Source organism: Misgurnus anguillicaudatus, chromosome 18, assembly GCF_027580225.2.
Source record: "Misgurnus anguillicaudatus chromosome 18, ASM2758022v2, whole genome shotgun sequence".
Lineage (NCBI taxonomy): Eukaryota > Metazoa > Chordata > Actinopteri > Cypriniformes > Cobitidae > Misgurnus > Misgurnus anguillicaudatus.
In genome coordinates, this window is record NC_073354.2 from 37,108,240 (window position 1) to 37,134,147 (window position 25,908).

Here is a 25,908-nt window from a genome sequence, read left to right on the forward strand (position 1 = left end):
TACAGCACATATTGAGTTTCTGCACGAGAGCGCCCTCTGGCTTTTGGATGTAGCGGCATTTCACCGTAATTCATCGAGAAGCATAGCGACCCATCCCTAATCGAATTTACAGAATCACAGTTAGATGTCAAAGTACCAAACATTTCTCATTAACGCGGAAATCGGTAAGTTTTGCTTTTTTATCGCCATCTCTGTCTGAAACATAAAATCGTAGGTAACTTGCGGATCTATTTTAACGTGGCAATTACTTTCTCTGCGCGGATGATTCTGATGTCTGTGATCACAGCATCAGAGCGGATGGATCTGTCATTTTACGTCACGTCCTCAGACAACGACATCTGAACAAAAATAAAATATCAACCGTCTTTGTTTTGACCAAGTGAAAAGTTAACTGTTTTTAAAAAATGAAACACGTTACCAAAGTCTTACCTTTTTTTAGAGAAGTAGAATAAAGACATTTCTGTCTTCTAGACTCTCAGAAGAAGCACTCCTGCTCTGCAGTTCTTTCAATCCAGGTGATTCTCAGATTTAATCAGGGTAAGGACTAATACGTGACATTACACATTAAAATCGGCCATCTAGATGACACGTTTAAAACGTTTTAAGTGACTTCAAACTACACACCCTTTACCAGCGCATACCCGCGACCATAATTACTGCTAAGCTAAAATAAAGACCCGACTACTACACAAATTGTGAATAAGTTAAGAAGACGGTTTTGAACACTGATTATTTTATGTACTTGCACAATACCTGCTTTTTTCTTAATATTAACAAATAAAGCCTACTTTAAAGTATACAAATAAAGTATACGTTATGCATAAAGTTATTAAAGACAAAGTTGTATAAAAGGCTTCTGGAGGAAAGAGACTTTTACTGTGGGACTTTTATTTTGATATTGATAAATGCAATTCCTGACCCTTCCTGCTGGAGGCGCTATTGTTCTTGTTCTTTGACTGCTATTTTATTGAAGTCATAGCAAGTATTGTACAGATGTACAATAAATGCAGCATTGATATAAAGTAATTACACTATTATGTACATAGTACAAAAGAAAAAAAACGTAGAAAATATAAGAAAGCCAGGGGAAGAATAAAACAGATCAATTAAATTGAGTATCAAATAAAGTGTTCACTGTATAAATAATTCAAGCTAGAGCCGTATCACTCCATAGTACGAAATGAATACTATGGAAGTGAATGGTGCTCATGAATGGTTTGATTACAAACATTCCTCAAAATATCTTCCTTTGTAGCAAAATATCTTCATCAGAACAAAGACAATCATACAGGTTTGTAACAACATGAGATCAACCACCTGCTCTGAACAAAAATCACAGAGATCACATATAAACTGTGTTTTTACTCTCTTTAATATTCATGCATTTATATAAATTATACTGCATTAATTGTAATGCACATTTCTATTAATGATTCTTCAGTGTGTGTTGTTGTGACAGAGAGAGTGGTGTGTTAATGGTCACTACATCACACTGGGATTGTGTTTTCAGTCTCACTGGTTTCAGTCTTGGAGATTGTTACTAGTACCTTCTTTAACAGCAAGTGTCATTCTTACCCTGTCTAAAGTATCCCAGCATGCATCTGGCATGTGCTGCTCAATGTGTCTGCCTGGCTGTGTGCCACCCCAAATTTTGTTTCTTTTGCTAAACAACACTGTCATCCCACGGGAAACCATAAAAAAAGAGTCAATCTTTTATTATTTAAATCAATTATCTCTTGTTTGTTTTTTGTAATCACTGAAGTACTGGTCTAGATACAGTTATCTCTATGGACACAGATGAACACAACTGACTGACTACTAGAAATTGTATTTTACTGTGAGTCTAAATTTTGATCTGATGAGTTTTGTTTAAAGATTTGTAAGTAGCTGACGTTAAATTCAGTTCAATTCCACATTAATTTGTTTTTTTTATTGATGCTACATCACAGAAACATTAATGCAGTACATTGTGATTAATGCATTGTTGCACATGCATTATTATTATTATTGAACATTATGAATTTAATATCATATAGTTTTTTGTTTCTGCACTTTGCTTATGTCGGGTCTAAAAAGACTCATAATAAAATTAAACTGATTTGAATGAATCAACGTTTGATGATTATAAAATGGTTAGAAAACACCTCAACAGTTTGTGATAACAGGCCACATTTCATGAGTTTATGAAGCCAGAGGGCGCTATAACTAAAAACACCAATTTTACCTGCAGTAACTGCGTGATATACTCTTGTCATGTTTGCAGACTGTGGTCATTTTTCTTTGTAATCGCCCTTAGACAAAGTATTTCAGATTTTCTTCCATTTGCTTATTTAGCAGTTGCTTTAATCCAAAATCATTAATAATCAACAATTATAATCATCAGACACAGGCATTATTGTTCTTGAAGAACTATTATAGATCTGATGTTTGTAAGTCTTCGTGTCCTGCACCTTTGAATGGCTGATGAATGTAATTTAATTGTCATGATGATGTCCGCAGGGTTGAGTGTGGATGAGACACAGGCGGTCTGATGTTATCAGGCTTTGGCAGAGATCAGATCTTTGGCATGATGTACCATGAGAACCTGCAGAGCGGCTACATGAAGAAACCAGGTGCAGCCTTTTCATTACCATTAGCACTGAGTCTTCAGCCAGTTTAAGAGACGTCACACATCCAGATATTGCCTTTGTTTCCTTCTGAACAGACCGGTTGATTATATACATGTTGTTTCTTTATATTCAAACGGTTTGCACATGTGCACAAATGGTATATTGTAAGTGGATACTGAAAAGATGTCAAGACGGTTCTCTCCGAGCTGTAGATGATTATTGCATTAGGATTGATTATTTACACAGTTTTGGTTTTTGGAATAACATGCAAAATTGATCCAGGAATGTTTATGTGTATTAAAAAAATCAGATTTGATCTGTATTCACCATGTGATGTCATTTTAATGTACCTACAGTCTTTGTTGACACATTTTTCATTTATTTTGTGAGGGTCGCACCTGTACAGAGAGATTCTTGTGCTTTCCTATTCATTACCGTATGTAAACAGTAGTATATAAATCCGTTCATTTGTAAGTAAATACTGATATACTATTTCTGCATACTGTATGTCAGTATTAATAAGCTGTTATCAATCCCTAGTATGCCCTAAAGTTTTTGTTTATTTATCCATATCTAAGTTAGTTTTGTCCGAGCACGCTGTAGATAAATTGGTTTGATTTTCCTGCAGGTGCACAGCAGGTTTACAGAGTTTGTAGTAAAAGTGTGCTGTCTTTAACTACCCTGATTTTAACTACCCGTGCGCGTGGCAGATGCTGATAGAGGACAAACACAGCAGAACCAGATAAGGATTTATTTTCTTCTTCGTCGCAGTGTGAGGAGTGAATTGATGTGCATTGTTGTTTTATGCATTGAATTTAAAGGAGACATATCATGAAAATCAGACTTTTTTCATGTTTAAGTGCTATAATTGTGTCCCCAGTGCTTCTATCAACCTAGAAAATGTGAAAAAGATCAAACCAGTAACTTAGTTTTGGTAAACCATTCTCTGCAAGCATGTGAAAAAATAGCTCATTGGAATTTGGCTCCCCTTGTGATGTCAGAAGGGGATAATACCGCACCTTAATCTAACTACGGCACTGCCATTTAGTGCAGAGAGAGAGACAAAATAATTGACACTTAATCACAATTGATTTCAATTTCAACAAACCACCATTATGGTGATCAGTGTTTGCATTTCATCAACTCATTTGCATTTAAAGGACACACCCAAAAACGGTTCATACCTACAAAGTGTCAATTTTAACATCCTATAATAAATTATCTCATGAGGTAAAACTTCACATACATACTCTGGGGAGACCAAAGATTTATTTTACATTTTAAAATTATAGTAATGTGATATTCATTATTTAAGTGCATAATATACATGTATTTGTAATGAATTTCTGCTAAAGAACATCTAAAGTCCTGCTTCATTTGTGAATGATGGCGGGCCACTAAAGTCCTCTATGGAGAGATGCTCATTAGGCCCAGGGGAGAAGGAGGCTACCCAGAAACATTTTGTTACCCTGGGCCCTGTAAATTTTAGTGACGACTCTGTCTATAGTGCTCATTGTGTGTTATAGATGACATTTATAACAGCCCTGAATGAAACGCTTGTGTTTTTAATCTAGAGATTATTTTGAGGTAGGTCACTCTCTAAAGCCTGGATTAAATATAATCCTCCCTTAGGACACAAAACATCCAGGAGGTTGATTCTAATTGGCTTGGTTTTAGCATAACCCTCGAATTAGTGCCTGATGCCTTAAAAACATTTTTAATTACTTTCATCTCTACTTATACACAGTACAATATACAATGTTGAGAAATATACTAATATTCACATCACACTGAAAACTTCCCTTTTAATGTATTCATCATGTCAATGAAAAGACATTAGTGCATCAATATGTCTGTCAATGAATTATTTATCATAGACTGGCTCCAGGCCGCCGTTTATATTGTATGCTATTTATTCACATTGTCCAAGAGTGTAACAGCACACAAAAGATGTTCAGTGCCTTTAGAAAAGCAAAAAAAACTACAAAGGAAAGTGTTAAAAGAGAGACTAATGTTTAATGAGTACTAAAGGTTGAGTTTATATTGACAAACCCCAGAAGACCTTAATGTACAAACACACCCCTGCTTTAATGCATTACTGGTTCTCTCTCTCTCTCTGTGATAATAGTATGAGCGTGTGTCGGTGGCATCAGGTTGTTTCTGCAGGTACAGTACAGACACGTCCAGACATTAAACAGATGTAACATACGTGAGGAAAAAACACAGAAGATTGATTTTGGTGACACACACACCCCTTTGATCAGAGATGTGAGGTTCCATTAACTGAACTGAGATCTGTTTCAGTTAGATGTCTGTCTGTCCGTCAGTCAGTCTGTCTGTTCTCATCACTGCTGGCACGCCGCTGCAGGTTTTGCTTTAATCTCGACTGAATTCAGCTTGAAAACGCACTATCGTGTCCTCTCTGATCTCTGCGAGCCATCACACGGGCAGATGGTCACCTGGACCTTCACTGACCTCAACACCTGTAGTGTGAGATCTCATCATCAGCTCACCTGTGTTATTTGTTTGCACAATTATTTTCCTTACCAGGACTGAGAACAGCCGTCACAACCTGTTTTATAAACCACATTTACATGGTCCCAGAAAATTTCCGTAAAATAGTTAGACAGTCTTCCATAAATGTTCTTGGATCTCTCCTGTAAAGCATTCTCCCGAGCCCCTAAGGTGACATTGGAGTAAAAAAAATCTAAATTTAGTTTCATGTGCTCACGCGAAACCTTCATGTGGAGATTTTTTTTTAAAGTTTAGTTTTGCATGCTCACTTGACACTTTTTTGTGCGCACGTGAATCTATCGAGTGCGCACGTGAATCTATCAATTCTATCGAAAAAATATGTCACATGTCTTTATGGGATCTTTACTGTATATGTGTGAATGCACAGATTCCAGAAAATCATTGGCAATGTGACTGATCCAAAAATCAAACGATCTTGGACAAATCCCGAAAGCATTTTACATGTATTTTCCATAATCTCTGTGTGAATAGGGCTATGTTGTGATGAAAATATTTGAAAAAGAGCAACATGCTGTAAATTTTTCCCCTGACATATCATGCTTCTCGGAGATGCACAGCACTGAAATGGACTCACTCAGATGATCAAAGAATTCTGGACTTTTAATGGAGTTTTAAAACTGAAGCGATGTTCCAGAGGAGAGATACAGAAAACTCGTCATCCTATAAATTCACTTCTCACGTAGGACTGGTCATCCAGATATCAGTTACACTTTATAATAAGGGTCCATGAATCAGCTTGAACTAAGACATACATTTATTTTTAACTTCAGCAAGCACTAATGCTGCATCTACTAATTATAAACTAATGAAGAGTCAAGTAGCTCATGCATTTTAGACTAGAATAAGCCCTGTCTGGTCAATTCTGTTATGATAAAAAACTATTTATGATGAATATGTGATTACTGTGAAGATTTATTTGATTGTCTACAGGTTCTGGTGCTCATTATCAGCAGCAGTCCATGTCTGTGGTCTAGAGGGGTTCAGAGACGACCTGAGCTGAGACGCCCATCCATATTCCCACAGTGATGGTACAGTCTGTTCACATTATCAGGTTACAGAATCCATGGCAACACATTCTGGGATTAGGCAAGATCAGCTTTTCCATCTTTAGTACTTTCTCTATCTAGTTGGTTTTAATTGTTCATAGATAGAAATCAAAAACCTCGGACATTCGCTGATAGCATATTGCTCAGGTGTTTCTGGCTATTTCAAGATGTCCTCGTCTAGGGCTATGAAATGATTAATCGCATACAAAATAAAAGTTTGTGTTTGCATAATATATATGTGTGTGTGTGTGTGTATTGTGTGTGTAACTACTATATATAAATACACGCATGCATGTATACATTTAAGAAAAAAAGTTATTTATGTCTATACTGTATATATTTTATGTAAAATGTGTATTTATATTTACAAAATGATTACACACAGTTCACACACATATATTATGCAAAAACAAACGTTTATTTTGTTTGCAATTAATCGCGATTAATCTTTTGACAGGCTTTCGTCACATGTGAACATATTCAGAAGATTTTTAAAGATATCGCTGGTTTCAAATGAATTATATCATTTCTAGGAGACTACATAGCTGTGCACTAAAAATCTTCAGAAATGTAAGATTGAGTTTTTCTTCATTCTTTGCATTTGTGTTTTGTCTTTTTATTGGTCGATGCGGATTGCTCATTAGGATTGTGTTTAATTAAAAAGCAATTGCGTGCGTGTGTCTTAAACTAATTGGGTTGGGCAATTACCCCAAACTGTGACTGCGTCCTCCACCCCGCCGCAGGAACAATAGGCTGTCTGTCAGCGAGCGTGTTGCCCAAGCAGAACAGATGCGTGTGGACACGACAGACAATGGCGTGGCAGGATAAGTGGGTTCCTGATCTCCGAGGTGATGGTGGGGGGGGAGACAGCAGCTTGTGTCCGAGACGCCCTCGTGGGGCGAGGGACGACTCCACAGGACCAGCGCGGGTCGGTAAGAAGCGCTCACACATAGACTCAGAGCTGTGACAGCCCCTACAGAGACAGACCCTGCTGATCGACTGCTAATGGACATCTGCCATAAGTGCCTCGTACCCGTCACACTGATGAGAGAGAGATTAACGTGTGCCGTAACACAAACCCAACTGACACAAATGATGCGAAATCCACTTGGCCGAGTGGAAAATTCCCTGTATGAAGTAACACGCGGCCCATGAGGGCGGAGAGTTCAGCAGGGATACGTGTCTGTCTGTCTGTCTGTCTCTCTGAACGCTTGCCAAATTGCCGTGATTTTTCTGGAAGGCGATCTTGCCACTCCCGCAGGGACTTTAACAGTTTAAACTACTCATTATTTAACATATTAAACTACACTTTGAGTGATTTTGAATGAGATTAATGTTTTGACTCATGTCTTGGGTGTAACTTACTAAGTTATTACTTACTGTAATTTAATTACTTTTCCTTGAAAAAGTAAAGTAAGGGATTACTCAGTAATTTAATTTCAGTTACTTTTGATGTAATTAAGATAAATACTGTGTATGGACTGTAGATCAATGATATATAATACAATAGTGGATTTAACATCAACATTAAAAGGGGGCATTTTTTTAAGATAAATAAAAAAAATCTTTGGTGTCCCCAGAGTACATTTGTGAAGTTTTAGCTCAAAATACCATACAGATCATTTATTTTAAGATGTTCAAATTGCCACGTTTTAGGTGTGAGCAAAAATGCAAATGAGCTGATCTCTGCACTAAATGGGAGATTAAGAGGCGGTATTATTATAAGATCCCCTTCTGACATCACAAGGGGAGCCAAATTCCAATAATCTATTTGTTCACATGCTTGGAGAGAATGATTTACCAAAACTAAGTTACTGGGATGTTCTTTTTTAAATTTATAGGTTGATAGAAGCAGTGGGACCCAATTATAGCACTTAAACATGAAGTCAGATTTTTTCATGATATGTCCCCTTTAAAGTCTAACATTAAAATGCATGTTTTTTATGTATCTTCTCACTTTAAATACTTTAATGAGTTAATAAGAATAATGGTAACACACTAGTGTAGGTTACAATTCTCACTATAGATACTTCAACTTATAAAACGATTAGTTCCAATCAGTGGCGGAACTAGAATTTTTTTAATGGGGTGGCCAGGGGGTGGCCAAAGCTACTTTAGGGGGTCCATAGTCCACAAAAGAAAATGACATGTTACCATGTATCAAGAAAGCATAAATTAATCTTTTGATCGCATTAGATGTAAACATAATAAGGGTGAATTTTAAATCTTTCTTCTGTATTTCTTACATCTGATTTACTGTCTGTTAAAGGGATTCACCCAAAAATGAAAATTCTGTCATCATTTACTCTTATGTTGTTCTAAACCTGTATTTTATTTTAATAAACATGCACAAAAGAAGATATTTTGATAAATGATGGTAAGCACACAATTAATGGTATATCCATTGAATTCCATTATGTTGTTTTTATTCCTACTATGGAAGTCAATGGTTAACAGCTGTGTGCAGACCATCATTTATCAAAATATCTTCTTTTGTGTTCATCAGAAAAAATTAATTCGTACAGGTTTAAAACGACATAAGGATGTAAAAATGATGACAGAATTTTTATTTTGTGAACTATCCCTTTAATGAAGCAAAAGATCAGGAAATCTAAACTCCATGATAAACCTTAAACTTACTTCAAATAGCAGAGCTCAACACAAAGGATGTTTCGATTAATCTTTATTAACGAAGATACAGAAGATGCAAAAGTTTTCTTTTTTCTTTTGATATTTAATTAACTTTAATGACAGAGAGACTTCAACAGGTTAGGCTAAGACCGAATGCAATAAAATGTTTATTTGTTTAAGACGTACAGTAACCAAATTTTTAGTATGAAAATCACCAAGACAGCTATTTTAACATATGAGCATTTGTCCGTTTAAGCCAAAAAGACGCGAATATGAAGTCGTTTAAGCTCTGCCTGTGCACGCGCACTATCGGATATGCGCAACGCGCTTTCAAGTTCAATGTGGCACTGACAATCCAGTCGAATTAACAATCATACAGTAGCCTATAAAGATCACGTCAAGAATGAAAACACGGTGCTGGGTTTTGTTGTAAAAAGAATTGGCAATCTTAGACTTTCAGTCCACAAGAAAATTACCACACTTCCAGCATATACGGTGAAAATAAATCATGTAGTATTAGCAAAATGTACGACTTCACTTACATCATTTTAAAGATTCCAATCATTATGTAGACATGACATTTATCTTCTGATGGTATGAAAAGTATTCATTAAGTTATAGTAATTTTTCTGACGCGATTTTGAAAAAACGTCACTGATGGAGAGATAACAGAACGCGCATTATGTATATTTTCTTAATTTTGTGAAAAGCACAACATTCAGTTTTATAGACACACAAAAAATGACACTTGAACGTTTTAAATGATGTATAAATCATATCTGTATGTCCAAAATCAGCAAAGTAATTCAAGTCTCTTTGCGCAGTGATTGAAAAATAAAGAGTTTGCGCCGCGACCGCAGGGAGGGTTAATATTCATAATGTTTGTTTTTAACAATGTGCTGCGCTGCCGCACGTCGAAAATAAACATAGCGATTAAATGAAAGTAGCGCATTAAAGTAGCTCCGCCACTGGTTCCAATCCTTGATTCTGATTGGTCAATAGGTGTGCTTTATTCACAATAAAACACTGCTATGACCGCTTCACCCAACGGTTCTATTTAATATCACTGCGCCCTTAGCAACACCCTTAGCAACACATAAACATATAATGAGACAAAGTCTGAGAGCAGTTTATTGTTTTTATTTGAGCTTTCATGTTGTTGTTCACAGTCAGGGACTATTTTTTCTAGCGGAAGGAATGCTTTTATTGATTTAACTTCATGAAAGTTGCACTAATATTTTTTTTTACTTTAATATTGTGTGGTAACCGTTTTATAAAAACAATAAGGTACTCGAGGCAAGTGCTGTATCGTGAATAAGTAACGGCTGAAGGGCGTTGTTAGGCACAACGCGAAGCAGCACAGCCTCTCGTACCTTATTGCTTACTTAACAACTACTTTACTAAGTATTAATAAGCAGTAATTAGGAGTATATTGATGGAAAAAATTTTTAATATAGTGAGACCTTAAAAAGTGTGACCAAAATAATTGATGTACTTTTATATGATTTATTTGAGCCGTATCTTTGTATTATTTACTAAACAGGATTTAGAAAGTTATTAGTAGTAAGTTATTAAATTATTTTTGGGGACAGTAATTTGTATTAATCTAATTACATGATTGAAAATATAACTAGTAACTAGGATTTCATTAGTTGTTTGAGTAACTTATCCAACACTAGGTTTTAACTACATCTCCCTTTATCTTATATCTCTCAGTAACCCCAGAAAATTTCCATAAAATAGTAAGAGAGGCTTCTGTGTGAACAAAAACACGTCCCGTAAATGTTCTGGGATCGCTCCCGTAAAGAGGACCTCCAGTAGTAACATTCCCATAACATTCCCCGAAAGCATTGGGTGTGAACAAAAGTCAAAAACTATCCCGTAAGGTGCGTGCCATATTGAGGATGCACATGCCATCATAACCAGAAGTTATGGTTCAGATCTTTGACACAGGGATTAAAACACAGATCAACATTCACAACTAAAGAAATGTCGTCAGCTGAATCTGAGATCATCAGCATGACAGAACTGATCATCGAGTGCTCCTTATCATGTTATCATAAACTATAATGAACGCACGTGGTTTCTCGGGAGAGAAATCACAGATAATTATTAAACTTCAGATGTTGTGGAAAAAAACAACCAAGTGCAGGCCTTTAAATACATCACGTGTCTTGTGTGTGAATGCATGCATGGATTCTGGAAAAACATTGGCAGTGTGAATGAAGCAAAAGTCAATGAGATTACTTCAGTTTACTGTTATGACCTGACTGTGAATGTTAGGGAAAATCCTGTAATAAAATGTGTCAGAAACACATTTATGTGTGTGTGTGTGTGTGTGTGTGTGTGAATGATATTGGAATGACATGTGTGGACTTGTCTGTACAGAAGCCAGCTGCCTCCATCAGGTGCTGGTCTGACTCGCTGGCACCTTCAGCCGCAGGAATCCCCTGATGTTCACATCTCATTATTCACTTGTGTCTGTCAGAGCCGTCAATGCCAGCAGAGCTCAGGGATTCTCTCACTCAAATGAAAATCACTGCCTTGTGAAATGAAATCGTTGTTGTCAAATCCTGCTTCACTGAAGGGGAAGATTTTACTCCGGTAATTTTTCATCGGCACGAAAGCCCAGGAGAGCTGAATTCAGAATAATCTGCTTCACAAACTTTACCTTTCTTTTCTTGAGCTTTAGTTTTACTTTACAGACACCGACATCTCCATACACATAAACTGTATGAATCGAATTTCAACATAAACATTTGTTGTACATTTTGGGATTGGAAATCAAAGTGTCAATGCATGGCTTTACATCTTAGTTGTTTGTATGTTTTATTTGTGTTGAAGGAGTGGGATCTTCTGCTATCAATCATTTCCTCTATCTATCCTTTCCTTCCTTTCACTGCCTCTATCTGTCTTTTGTTGTGTTGATGATCTCTTTCTGAGTTCTTATGTGACCATCACAGATAATGTGAGTGTCTTTCCTCCATCGAGACCTTCAGCACAGCTGATCCCAGAACAGATCTGTGTCTGGATGAAGGTTAGATAAGATCATTTGAGGTCGTGCTGAAGGTTTTCTCTGTCTGATTTTTTCAAGCCTTTTGTTTGTTAAACATTTTATCATCATCATAATTCCTTCATCTCTCCATCTTCAGTTCCAGTGTCTAGAATGAGACAGTCAGTGTGGTCACTGTTAATGTTTACTTTTAGTTTTGTTTTAAGCATTTCTTGTGTTTCACAGTGACATCAACAGATGATGACCACTCAATCTTTAGTTGAGGATGAGACATGAAATCATTTTAAAGAAACACAAAATAACACTCAGCATTGGGTCAAGAAGGGTAATTATTGTAAAGGTAATTTAACCCATGCTGGGCTGTTTCAACCCAAAAATGCAGGTTTGTTTTAATCCATTGTTAGACCAAATATAAACTTGTTTGGGTTATTTTCATCCCAGCTGCTGAGCTCGTCAATTTTTGACCCAACACTGGATTGAAAATAACCCAGCATTTTTTAGAGTGACCCTTAACTCAAACCCTAACCGTGTTTTACCCATCAAATTAGTGTGAAATAATAAAGATTTATTATAAGCCCCTAAATCTGTCAATTTCTCCAGAAAACAGCATGAGGCGCACTTGAGAGTTTACATTTATTTCAAACAGAAATGTTTTGGATGCGTTTATTTTGAAATTAAGACAAATAATGGACAGTATCACTTTCTGGCAGCGCAGCAGAAGAATTTTAAATCCATGTAATATTGTATTAATAAAAAAAACAGAGGAACCCCCTAATTTATATTTTTGTGCTATATAGGGGGTCCCTCAATGCATGTAGGAGGTCCGGGACCCCCAAGCCCCTCTCAATTTGAACACTCCCACTACAGTAATACAATAAAGAACATAAAGGAACTTTTTTTACTAATGATTCATTATTAATAGTTTGTGCATTAAGCCTTTGTGTGTGCGCGCGCGTGTGTGGCATGTTTACACTGAGTGGAATCTGTCTGTCTGTCTGTCTGTCTCTCCACCCATGACTGCGTAAAGAGGATTAAAGTGATGCAGAGCTTCATCTCTCTGTTCTTCTGCTCACAGGGTTCAGTCCCAAAGCTTTGATGTGTTAAATGGCCCATCTCATGTGTGTGTGTGTGTGTGTGTGTGTGTGTGTGTGTGTGTGTGTGTGTGTATCATGAGTGTAATGGATCAAACTGTCTGTGTAAATCATTAACATCTCTGTGCTCAACATCCTCAGCCTGACACACAGAAGGATGCAGTCGCGGTTTGTTTGTTTGCTTTATGAATCTTTCTGTCTGTCTCTTCACACAGTCATCAGATCTGTTTCATAATGCATCAGGCTCTCTGCTTTTGCTCTGTCTCGAGCTGTTTAGGTCGATTGTGTGATTTGTGTTCATTGACCACAACACTGGCATAAATCTATGTGTATTGTTATTCTAATGAGGGCTGTTCAGTCATCTCTCTCTCTCAAACGGTTTTCCTGTAATGACCGCCTGCCATTGTAATAACAAAAGAGTTATCATGAGTCATGATAAATAATGGCATGTTATTTTAGATGTGTAGTTTCTTAAGTACATTGCGTTGTATTATATGTAAAATAGTGTAACAATAATTGCTTTTCTTCTAAAAATAAAGACTTGATTGTGATAATGTGCTACTACTGGCACAGATAGAAATCTTAGAGGTCTCTTAAACATTCAGCACATCCCTGTTAACAATCAATTGAAATGATATTGTTTCTGAATCTGTAAGTAAAGGCTGTGTGTTATGGGGCGGTAGGGGGATCAGAGGAGTGCACACACTTTATTAACCCTACAGTGGCCAGTTAATGTGATTGAAGAGATGCCACCTGTGTGTGTGTGTGCGCGCGTGTGTGTGCGCGCGTGTGTGTAGGTGCATGTGTGTGTGTGTGTGTACAGTCAGCTGCTGTAGATTGTGAAGGACCAGGTGCTGAGATTTGCCTCTCCTCCTAATTGTTGCCATGTAACCATGCGCTTGACTGCACCGTGCGGCTTGGGGCGAGAGGATTAGGGCAAAGAAAGACGCTGCTGCTGACACACAAGTCCATTTTCTTTCTTTCCAAATCCTCCCCCCATCCTGCACAATCCCAAGAAAGAAGGAGGGATGAAGGCGGAGAGAAGACTGCCGTATTGTTTAATACACTGGAGGTGGAGATTTGAAGTGGATTTTAAGAAAGCGAGATAGGGGCTCCATCTGTTTATGACTCTTAAACTCTTTCACCTCATTAAAGTACACTTCTACTGTAAAATATTCAATGTTTAAAGAGTAATGTTAAAGGAACTTGTTTAATGTTTGAGTTTTGCTCAAATCTCCTCATATTTCACCTAAAAATAGAAATCTTTAGATGATATCCCAACAAAGTGTGCTCAGAGTCAATAAGTTCAAGAGTATTTTCTCCGAGTCATGTTTCTGTACTCGCTCAACAATTCTGCACAAGTCTCATTTATTACTTTTTTTATGTGGGTACATTTTATTGTATGATTTGATAGAGTTCTCAGTTGATTCATATAAATGTCAACATTAAGATGTTTCTCCTAAAATAGATTAGGAGTAAAGAAATAAATACAAATGAGCCAATTGTTGAAATACACTGTAAAAAAATGCAGCATTTTTGTTAAATCAACATTAATCTTTCATGTCCCCAGAGTACGTTTGTAAAGTTTCAGCTCAACAGATAATTTATTATAATTTTGTTAAAAGTGTGAGCAAAAATGTGCAATGAAATGCAAACACTGATCACCATAATGGTGGTTTGTTAAAACTGAAACTTTATTGTGCTGTCAATTATTTTTTCTCTCTGTCTCTGCACTAAATGGCAGTGTCGTGGTTGGATTAAGGGGTGGTATTATTATAATAAGATCCCCTTCTGACATCACAAGGGGAGACACATTTTAATGAGCTATTTTTTTTCACATGCTTGCAGAGAATGGTTTACTAAAACTAAGTTACTGGGTTGATCTTTTTCACATTTTCTAGGTTGATAGAAGCACTGGGGACACAATTATAGCACTTAAACATGGAAAAGTCAGATTTTCATAATATGTCTCCATTAAACAATTTCAACTAGTTTTTATAACTTATCACAAGTCAAAACTTAAAATAGTAGGTTGAATTGACTTGCAAAACCAAATTGTTTAACTTCATGCTGCATTTTTTATCTTGTATAGAACTAATCTAACTAAATTGCTGACTCTGATAAACCTGAGCTCAATTTAAGCCAGTATTATAAAACATTTCAATGTAAATGAGATATTTCTCATATTCTAAACCAGTTTATTTTAGCTAAAAAAGACATTAATTTTACAGCGCTGCTGTTAATACACTGTAAAAAAGTTTAAACAACTTGGTTTTGTAAGTCGATTTAACCTACTATTTTAAGTTTTGACCTTTGAATAGTTGACATAACTTATAAAAACACGTTGAAATTGTTAAAGTAACATAAGAATATATGTTGAATTAACAAAAATGCTTCAGTCTACACTGTAAAAAAAATCTTTGCTGCCTTAAATGTTTTTTTTTAATCAACTCAGATTTACAAGTCATTTTAACTTGTAATGTTATTTATTATTATTTTAAAATTTGTCAATTTTATTTTATAAGTTGTAACAACTAATTTCTTGTCAAGATAAATAATAGTAAGTTGAAATGAAAAAGTATTAGTTTTAGTGTTGTATTTTTGTGTTATACTGTAAATACATTAGATGAGGATCAATTTGTTAAAGTGTTGTGAATACTATCAGTGATGTTCCTCTGTGTTAACCAGCAGTTTTCAATTTGTGTTTAACCTGACCTGATCTCAAAGCATGTAATTGTTCACCATTGTGTTGAACCCATCTGAGCCTTTGACAGCAGTCAACAAACGTAAACGCAGTTCAAGTCTAGCGACTGTCATTCATTTAAATATTCATGGAATGGGGGCTTTCAGAACGAGGACATATTGAGAGATGCCATCTGTGTCCATGTCGCTCGGTGCGGCCGAAGCCAGGAGCTCCCATATGTCAGACTGGAACCCGCTGGGTAAAAAACAAACTCTTGTTGCTGTTTGTTGATGTTATTTATTTACAAAGGCCCTGGAAATGAGAAAATGCAGATAGGTTTGCGGTGCCAGGGCCGAACGGTGGAAATCTGGCACGGTTGTGACCGTTTGATCACTGAGATGTGTGTGTGCGTCTTTACCATCTGCAGGACGTTATGTGCTCATCTGCTGAAGCATCGGGCCGTCGTGAGAGCATGTGGTACGGTGACAGAGATGTTCCCAAGAGCTTTCGGCTATACAGGCCTTGACTGTTGACATCACAGCCACACCTCTACATAAACTCACATCATGACTCGACCTTCAGCTAGATATAAAGGTGACATGTTAGCCTCAAGGCACTTTTACACCAATAATATTACATAATAGTGTCATATAATTGGTGATGGTCTGCACTGAAATTGCCTTCGTGAGCAGCTTGTACTTTTTGCAATGCATCCAATTTTTAAATTTTGTTATTAAAAGCATAACCATGAAACGAGCAGAACATCATCTCATGTGTTGTTCCACTAGTAAACAGATCCTACTAGGACTCACAGTGTTGATGATGCAGTTGTGATTCAGAATGAAATAAAACTGTGTGAAGTGAATCCGGTAAGGACGAGGGGATTCACACTTAGACTAAGCAATCAAACCAGGCCAGAAATAGGACCAAAGCACGATACTCTCCAATCGGTTACAGGCCGCATTCATATGTGAAAATAAATTGGATACATGCATTTGTAAGCGACATATCGGATATTCCCATCTCAAGACGTGTCGTGCATCATTGAAAATGCGACGCTGGCAATATAAGTCAACTCAGATGGACACCACCCGTGATCACATGACTCTTTTTAGCAGCGCAATGGAGGACGACGACTCCACTTAGTGGAGTAATGTTAAAGTTTTATGTCTTTTTACAGCTCTATAATCTTGTACAATCATTTTGTTCATTGCATATCGTGACATTTGACTTCCTCTGTGGTTTAAGCTGTTCAGGGTCAGTAAAGTCTACCTTGAATTTTTTGGCAAGTGTTTGGTGTAAATGCTGATATCGGATACGAGTCGCTTTTAAAAGATGACGTAAACAGGTCGTCAACAAATCGAAAGATTTTCAGAATAACCACTTCCTTTCTTTTGAACGCCTCCTGATGCAACCCCACATTGCAGATTCATTGTTCTGAGAAATGGCATCAGGTCGTATTGTAAGCAAATGCCCCATAGGTTCAATTAACCTGCCAGCACAGCGCTTACACCTCTCTGTGTTAATTATCAGACCCAGCACAGCGCCGAGAGTCGACATGAGACGCTCCTCGCCCGCTGATGTCATCACTAATAATTCCAGAATTCCGGATGCACCCCATTGGAAGACATCATGATGCCTGCTAATGAGCAAAGACGAAGGCTAACCGGCATGCATGCTCACACCCCACTGGAATGCTGGGTAAGTTCTGTGATTTCTCGGTCAAAGTGTTTTTCCAATGCATAACACTGCAGTTCACTGATTGGTCAGAGAGAATCGTCACTACCAGTCTCATGGCTAAATGCAAGGTTAGCTTAGCCTCGTGCACGGTTGAGCAAACCAAGTGATGTCGTCTGTGCTTTGTTGTACAAGTTTCCAAACTCCCTTTATAAAGCTGTAAAACATCCACATGTCGAGAATCAAAAATATTTAATCATTACGTTTCATTGCTCTTGTGTTGTGCATTTGTTTGTGTTGCATTTAAGATGATGTCACGGCAGTAGATGCGGCGCAACCGTAGTGGGGTTTCTATCCAAACGTGAAGTGAATCTTTTCAAAAGTTGCAAATAAAGAAAAACAAAAAATGTGAATTAGGTGTGTTTCCATCAAGTTGAAAATAGAGACAGGACTGCATTTAGTTACAATTGAACAAGTTATTAATTTATTATCAGTGCAGCTTTAATTGCCAAACTGAATGCTGTGCACAGAAGAAGGAATGCAGAGTTCTTAATGCAGGCACTAACAGCAAGGGCATTACGATGACATCGAGCTCCATATATGTTAAAGACTACATCAGCGTATACAGCTAGACGATCAGTCACGTGGGTTTAATGTTTACTACATCAGAATTAATTTGGCAAATGCATATTTATCACCCCTTTATTCACATTAACTCTTTTTTGCATAAGTCAAAAACCACCTCAAGTGAGCGTAAAAACTTTTTTTTGCGAATTAAGGGATTTTTATTTAAAATTTGGTTTTTCCTTCACTTGTTTCTTATGCGATACTTCCGAATGCGAACAAAATCAGTGTTATGGAAGCAAAGCTTATAAAAAGTCCATTAGCCTAGTCGTACCACACGATGAAAAAGGATTTAAGAGGCAAACTATCAAATAAATGTTCATGTTTTTGTGATAGTTCACCAAAGATCTTTCCCTGAGTAATGCGGTGTCAGATATGTTTAGCTCAAATGTGATTACTCACGAGTGTAATGACTTTACCTGAGTTCATTTTCATCCATACAGTCGGCATCATTTACTTCTTTCACAGAGAAAAAAATCATCGGCCGTCTAATCGGTGTGAGTGGTAAACTGATCTCCACTGGCCTTGAAATGCATATGAGAATGTAATGAATGATTTGGAGTAATGCAGATGAGATTAGATTAACCGTCTCTCTTCGTGACAGCGGACACGTTCACTTTTAACATCACGTCATCGGGCACGAGCTGATGAGGTTAATTGAAGTCTTTCAGCTCGGCTTTAATGACTCTGAAGGGAAAATCTCACGTCCGCGACTCTCTTAAGCTTGGATTTTGTGATTGGCTGAATGTCAACGAGACAGTTATCCTCAGGGATTGAGGTTGACCCGGTTGAGGAGCACCAGGGAATAAGGTCAACTGGATCCGTATAGGTTAATAAGCTGACCTCACGTGAGGTTGGATGAAGCTCAGCGCATTGTTGCGCTTGAGAGTTTGTGTGCACAACAGTTTTCTTTCTGTGACCTCCTTTATTCTTCACGTTGGAAATTGTGTATCAGTCAATAGCTGCGTCCTATATGGTGGATTTACAATAGGTTTGTAAAGCACAACCTTGTTCGGTTTTCCCTCTTCAGATTTATGCTCGTGTCTTGTGTCTGGTCAACACTCCCACTTTAGAGCAGATTGAATGTCGGTGTAGACCGTTACTGACCTCTCGTGACCCCACCGACGTTATGTCATCCATCTTAAAAAGGACAAACAATATGAAGTGAACAATGAATTGGGATCAGGGCTTTTCTTTACTGGAATATGTTGAATGGTAACTCTAAATGGATGCATTGATTTGTGCCGTCCGTGGTGTCGTTGAACGAAGGAACCGATGCTTGAACAGATGTTCAGATGGGATTTGTGCGTTACAGACGTTATGCTAATCTCTCTCATGTTCGGGTTTATAATGCCGTAGTCATGCTGTAATACTCACAAAATATAAATAAAACATGTTTTCGGATGAAACGTCCAAGCAGGTTAGAGCTCTGAACCTTGAAGTTCCCTGAAGTTTAAAAAATACTTTAATGAATTATCATCCAGGACACAAACACATTTAAACAGGACCACAGGATGATTTTTTACAGCTGATCTCTAATAATGTGAGATACACGTATAAAATTAATGTGCTTGAAAGGATCACAGTGATGCCCTAGAAGAACCATCTGGGTTCCTCAAAGAAACATTCAAAGGATCTTAAAATAATTATTTCTTTCATACGTTTTTATAATCTGAAGAACCTTTTTTCACCATTTTTGTTGTTAAAGGTTATTTATGGATGTATGGATGGATGGATCACTGATCAAAAGCAAACCTTGTGAGCAATATAAAGTCATGCTAAATAATGTAAAAGATGTGATTAAAAACAGGGTTATTAAACCAAATATTCATTTTTGAACTGTTCCTAAAATACATGTAAAAACTTTAGTATTGTTGTTGAAAAATGAATTTGAACTTGTTTTCTTTGCAGTATTCAAGAACTAAAAACACTATATTGTTTTTCCTCGTTTCGAATTTTTTAGTAAATAAATGCAAATAAAATTATTTTTATGGCAGAAATTTTGTCGGTATTTGGCAGAATAAAACAAAAATGAGGCTTAAACGCACCTATAAATAGTAAAAACTGAAAATGATCCTGAAGTGGTCTCTTAATTTTTTACGCGGCTGTAGTGTTTCCCAATTTTTTTATTTTGCGACCCACTCATTTAGGTATAATCTATCCCTTGACCCACAAACATATTTTTAAATAGAAATTGGAGACTAATTCATATTTGACCTCTTTTCTTGTCATTTTATAAGTTTAATGTAAGTTTAATTGAAATATCAAAATAATTTGGTATATCATATAATTGTCATGGCTTGTCATTAATTGGACTAAAACAGGTTTTGTGTGTCATTCACCACAACAGTAAAGCGATTTCTTCATTGAAAAAGGAAAATCTTGGAAAATCATGATACTAACCATCATGTTGTTTTAAACCTATTAGTAAATAAATGTCTTTGATCTGCTGAACACAAATGAAGAATGTTTGTAACCAAGCAGATCTGGGTTTATTAACATATTTCAAAATATCTTCCTGTATTCAGCAGAAGAAAAATACATTTATACAGGTTAGAAACAACTCAAGGGTGAGTAAATAATGACAGAAATATTTCTTAAAAACATTGAATCAGATGTTGCAAATGTAACTCTATGCAAAACACTTTATTAAGAATAAACTTTCTTTATGAATACATCTGCAATAATGAAAACAAAAACACGATCAACAAATGAACACGGCTGTATTGTGAGAGAATGAGAGCCCTTTAGTTGTGTTCACAATCTCTTCTGTACTGAATGATGCTGTACTCAGGAAAATGACCTCTAGTCCTTGTTGCTATGGCAGCGTGGATGGTGATACACATCCTCGGTCCCAACAGAACACCACATAGATTTAATGAAATTATTTTAGGAGGACCGGTCCATACTGAACCTCCAAACCTTTACACACTAATAAAGAAGAAAGCTTACTTTTATTTCTGTTCTACATTTACAAATATAATCTCAGTTATTCTTCATATATATTGATGATTAAATGAAGACTTTTGAAGCTCTATACTCTCACGGGATGAAATTCATATTTTTAAGTCTTTAACTGTACCAGATTGTTTGATTCTGAAAACATTTAATTTATTTGTCGTGTGAATTATCACGCGTTGTATACGCTGCAGGAATCTTGATCTGTGTATCTGTGTGACAGCGCTCTCAGGTGTGTATTGTTGTGCTCATGAATCCAGGTCTTTCAGTGATTCTTCACGGTTCTGCCGCTGCCAGTTCTTCTCCCTGTGTGCCAGACGGCCTGTGCCCGGGCATCAGCTCCCAACCCTGGCAACACAACCATCACCCTGACCCAAAATAGATGCAGAAAACCCCAGAGAAGACCCTTTGTGTACTGAAGAGATGAGATGAGATTCAGATACATTCAGAAACTTTCTGATAGTGAAACGCTCGACTGATGTATTGTGTGAATGATGTTTTATTTTATGTCCGTTTATTCATTACATGGATGGATTAAAATCTAAATTCAGACACACAGACTTCTGTTGTTTGATAAAAACCTAATAGTAGTGGCTTTAGACAAACACACCCAAAGCTTATTGATTCTATTAAACTGAGCTAAAATGATCAACACTTTAAAAATGACTATCGAGTATTTACCTTAAAGGAGCTTTACTCATATTCAAGTAATATCTGATCACATTTGTGAGCAGTTTGATTACAGAATTGCTGTTTTCATTTGTGTTTATTTCAGCTTGCATGTAACTAATGCAGAACACATAGGGCCCCATACACCCGGTGCAATACAGCACAATGCGGTGCAAGGTGCGACACAAACGTTTTTTGCTAGTTTTAGCGTAACACAGTTATCACTTTCACATCCAGTGCCACATTTTTAAATAGCAGATGCATTTGCACCCATGTGTGCCACCATGGACGTTCTTGTCTAAAATGAGGTGTGTTTAGGTGCATTGTTGGCACGTTGCTATTATTAAAATAGACAATGCCATTGACCAACTAAAACCTTTAAAATTAAAAATGAAAGGATTAAAATGTAAAAGATTATTACTGAGTCTCTTTGACATAAATTACAGGACTTTGGAAGGCATGAAGAATTGCTTCGCCTGTAGCCTGCTAAGCTGATTTTTTTGATTTTAAGAAGTGCAAATATTGCATTTATTTTGAAATGTTTTTAAATGGTACCCCTGTGGATTTATTGCATATGATGACTTTGTGCTTCTCTGGATGCGGTGAGATGGGAACCATTTTTAGGTATTTTGTATGAGATTGCACGTTACGCCCAAAACACACGCATTACTCATTACGAGAATAGAGAAAACTCTTTTAGACTGTGTGCCAGGCGCACAAACCATTTTTCCCGTTGTCATACTAGCAAAAGTGGATTCGGACACAACCTAAGTGCACTTGCGCTGTGTGCTTTAGACCGTGCGCTTAGATGATTAAAATAGGGCCCATAGAGGTGATGTCATCTGTGTGTGTGCAGATGTGCTAACAGACTGGGTGCAGGTTGCACAGTCGTCTGGTCAAATCAGCAGTCTGACAGTGACAGGGAGAGCCAGTCTCATTTGCATAATTTTAGTTGTGCTCCCTAAACCACAGCCCCACCCACCATTGACCTTTTATCAACCCAAATACCGAGCTACTTGGGGACACAGCGGGTGTGTGTGTCTGTGTGCATGCAACTATTTACCATGGTAACCACTGAAATACCACGGTTAGTACAGTGAATCTTAGTATTAACCATCACTGTCAACAACTGTTAATATTTCTGATGTTTAGAGATTTGTGTGAGTTGTGCTACAGAAAACATCAGACTTCTGTAGGTCCAGAATATCATAGAGACTTAAGGATTTATTGTGTTGACAATGACTTTTGGTCATTGAGGAGCCAGAACACCCTAGCAACCACATAGCAACGGCTCAGCGATCATCCATGACATCACACGAGCAGACAGCAAAATGGCTTTAACTGTAAATGTGGTATTTTAATGTAAACTGCAGGGTTGTACAAAAACTACATCCAGATCCTAATAAGAGAACGAGATAAAAGTTTGTGTGAATGAGCTTAAATGTCTTTACTCACTTTAAATGTCCTGTTATAAGCAGTATGATTTCTCTCTCTCTGTCTTTCTTTATTCGGGGTGGCGTGCTGCCGTGCATCTGATCAGTGAATAGATTTACAAGCATTAGGGTCGGTGTATTGTGTTGTGCTTGTGAACAGGAGGTCTTGGTCTTTTGTGTGGATCAGCTGTGTCTCCCCCCATTCAGAAAGCCGTCTGCAAACCTCCTGCTGAACTGCACAGAGGGTCCAGGGTCTCAAAACACAATAGACATGTGCCACATTTAACTGACACTACAAACCAGACAACACTTAACACACACACATACACACGCATGCATGAATGTTTAAGAATTTCAACTTTCTTATAAGAGAAACAAATCTTTAATATCTCAGTTTTTTCTCCTTGTCAGCAGTGAGATGAAATCTTATTTCTAACGCCAAAGTATAAAAATGTCAAAGGAAAGCAATAAGATGAGAAGTGCAGTACAGTTTACAAAGTTTAAGCTATCATTAGAGACACAACATGTATAGAGAGAGACAAAAGATTAGTAGTTTTATTATTTTTTACTAGTGTCAGGGTTCTGTCTTTTATTTGGATGTTGTTCATTGAAATGATCATCTATGCCGTGCAACGCATTTATGTTATTAGTTAAAGTTGTCTGCATTTAGATCTGTCTTCTCCCGTTCTCTTTGGACTCTCCATCATTACAACAAGTCAGGGCTTTCAACATGTTCCTGTCAAGTGTTCACAGATGAAAACATTTCTCAACAGATTAAATGATCAGAGAACACATGAATGTTATAGCTTTACACTTTTACAGTCTTTCTATGTGTAAGGAAATCTTGACAAACTTTAATATGCGATGCAACATACCTGCCATGCATGCTAACTCAGTGATCCTGTATGTATGTGTGCTTCATACAGTATGTTTTGTCTGGTTGTGTGTGTGTGTTCACACTCATGACTATAACACCTGCTGTACTGGAAAATGCCTTGAGGTTTGTGTGCTCTGTTGCAGGTCTCAGTGTAAGTGTTTACTTTTACTCTCATTGTCTGAGCGTGGGGCCGATAAGAGCCGCCACGCGCCGCTCCTCCTCCTCTGTCCGCTCCAGCGGTGTTGACTTGTGTGCAAAGACAGCAGGCGGATCACAAACAAACCAATGTGACCTGCGACAGGCAGGTGTCCTGTAAATTCACAAAGATGCATGTTTACTTGCATGATGCTGGTCAGTTTGAAGAGAGTCAGTTTTGTTTTGGGGATAAGATCACATTCATCAAACATAAAGACATTTTATTGCTCAGATTTGATTCGCTTTTATAGCTGAGGAGGACATTTAGAAGTTTCAGTAAAATGTTAACATCTCAGATTTTTCTCCTAAAATGCTTTATTCAGTTGTTAACTTACAGAAAGAGTAAAGATATGGACAGTATAGCTCAGATCAGTTTAATGAAAAGTGTTCAGAGATTTCTGACTGCAGGTGCCTTTGCATTACAGTTTGTGTAGAGATGTTTTCTGAAACAAGTTGCATTTGTCACGGTACATTTAAATACTCATCGTTAATGAATGAAGTGTTTTTCTCTGCCTGTCCCAGCATGCACCTGCTCTATAGATCAGACCACAGATGATGAATACCAGATGAAAAATGTACAGTTAAATCACACACAAACACAACCACACTGACCGGTGATCAAGAGAGACGTGCGTGTGTGTGTGTGTGTGTGTGTGTGTGTGTGTGTGTGCGTGTGTGTAAAGGCTTTATCTGCTGTTATCATCACAGCCCGCTCTACAGCTGCTCTCCACCTGTCACTCACGCAGGGAGAGCTGCACACATTGTATGCGCGTGTCTGCGCATGTGTGCGCATGCATGCATGTGTATGTGTGTGTGTGTGTGTGTATTAGTTAGTATTATTTGTGTGGGGTGGGGAGATTGAGAGAGTTGCATTCTGTAATAAAATACACTGTTGGAATGTCCACAACATAAAATAAACATCAAACTTTATTTAACCCTGTTATATATTCTTTTTAATTACGCTGTATTACTGATCTCAGATACATTGAGAGACTTTGACTTTAGAGAAATTAAAATCCATTAGTCACACTTGAGATATTTAAGCTGATTAAAGTAATGAAAGATTGTGGCCAGTTACAGCACATCAAATCTGCATGTTTATGATACGTCTTATTGTGTACATTAAAGTCTTGATGTTAAAAAAAAACGACATACATTTGTAAGTTGTTAGTAACTCTTTTATGAAAAGTGTTGTGTGGACATTTCTGATGTTGTTTAAAGCTCATATTGTCTGTATTTTACAGTACCTGACTGTTTCAGAATATATGAAATAATTTATATTTGAGATATTTCACATGCAGGATGATGTCATAAAGGCCCATCTACAAATCCTTGTTTTCTCCAGCAGTGTTCATGCAGATCCTTGTATATGTTTGTACATTTTCAAAAATTAACTGTGATAACTAACCCTAGTCCTTACTATTTTCATTTATTCCTTTTTGAATTGTATTAAGGTGTCTCTGTCTTCCTCTCTGTTGTAGATGAGTGTGTTTGTGTGTTATATTTGTGTGCTGTTGCCTTTGGGAGACCGCCTGCATAACAGCAGTGTATCTGAGGTGATGCATTATGGGATTTGGTGTCCATGGTGAGTTCTCTCTTTACTATGCTGTTGTTTTATCCCCTCTGCATACCGACACCAGACATTTTTTTGTTTTGTTTGTTTTTACTCATTCACAGACTTTCAATCACCCAGACTTCAGTTTTATTCTCACAGACTCATGATTGAACCCTGCTGAACCCACAAATGTAAATATATAAAATAAATGTGTGTTATTAACTAAAACTAAACTTCATAACTAAAACTTCAGTATTTAATCTTATTTATTTAGATTGAATTATTTAAATGCAATGCAATAATTCAGAGTTA

The 25,908-nt window shown here is 37.1% G+C and overlaps 1 long non-coding RNA gene across 6 annotated transcripts; it reads left to right on the plus strand.

Annotated features, from left to right (window-relative positions):
• Positions 1–25,908, plus strand: LOC129429122 (uncharacterized). 6 transcript variants are annotated; one of them, XR_008639147.2, is made up of 6 exons: positions 1–164; positions 2,500–2,612; positions 16,036–16,202; positions 17,211–17,309; positions 25,523–25,626; positions 25,719–25,908. It is a non-coding gene; the product is annotated as an uncharacterized lncRNA (long non-coding RNA). The 6 variants fall into 6 exon arrangements; XR_012358760.1 differs by lacking the exon at positions 1–164 and adding an exon at positions 205–537 and having other exon boundaries at positions 17,142–17,309; XR_012358759.1 differs by lacking the exon at positions 1–164 and adding an exon at positions 213–537.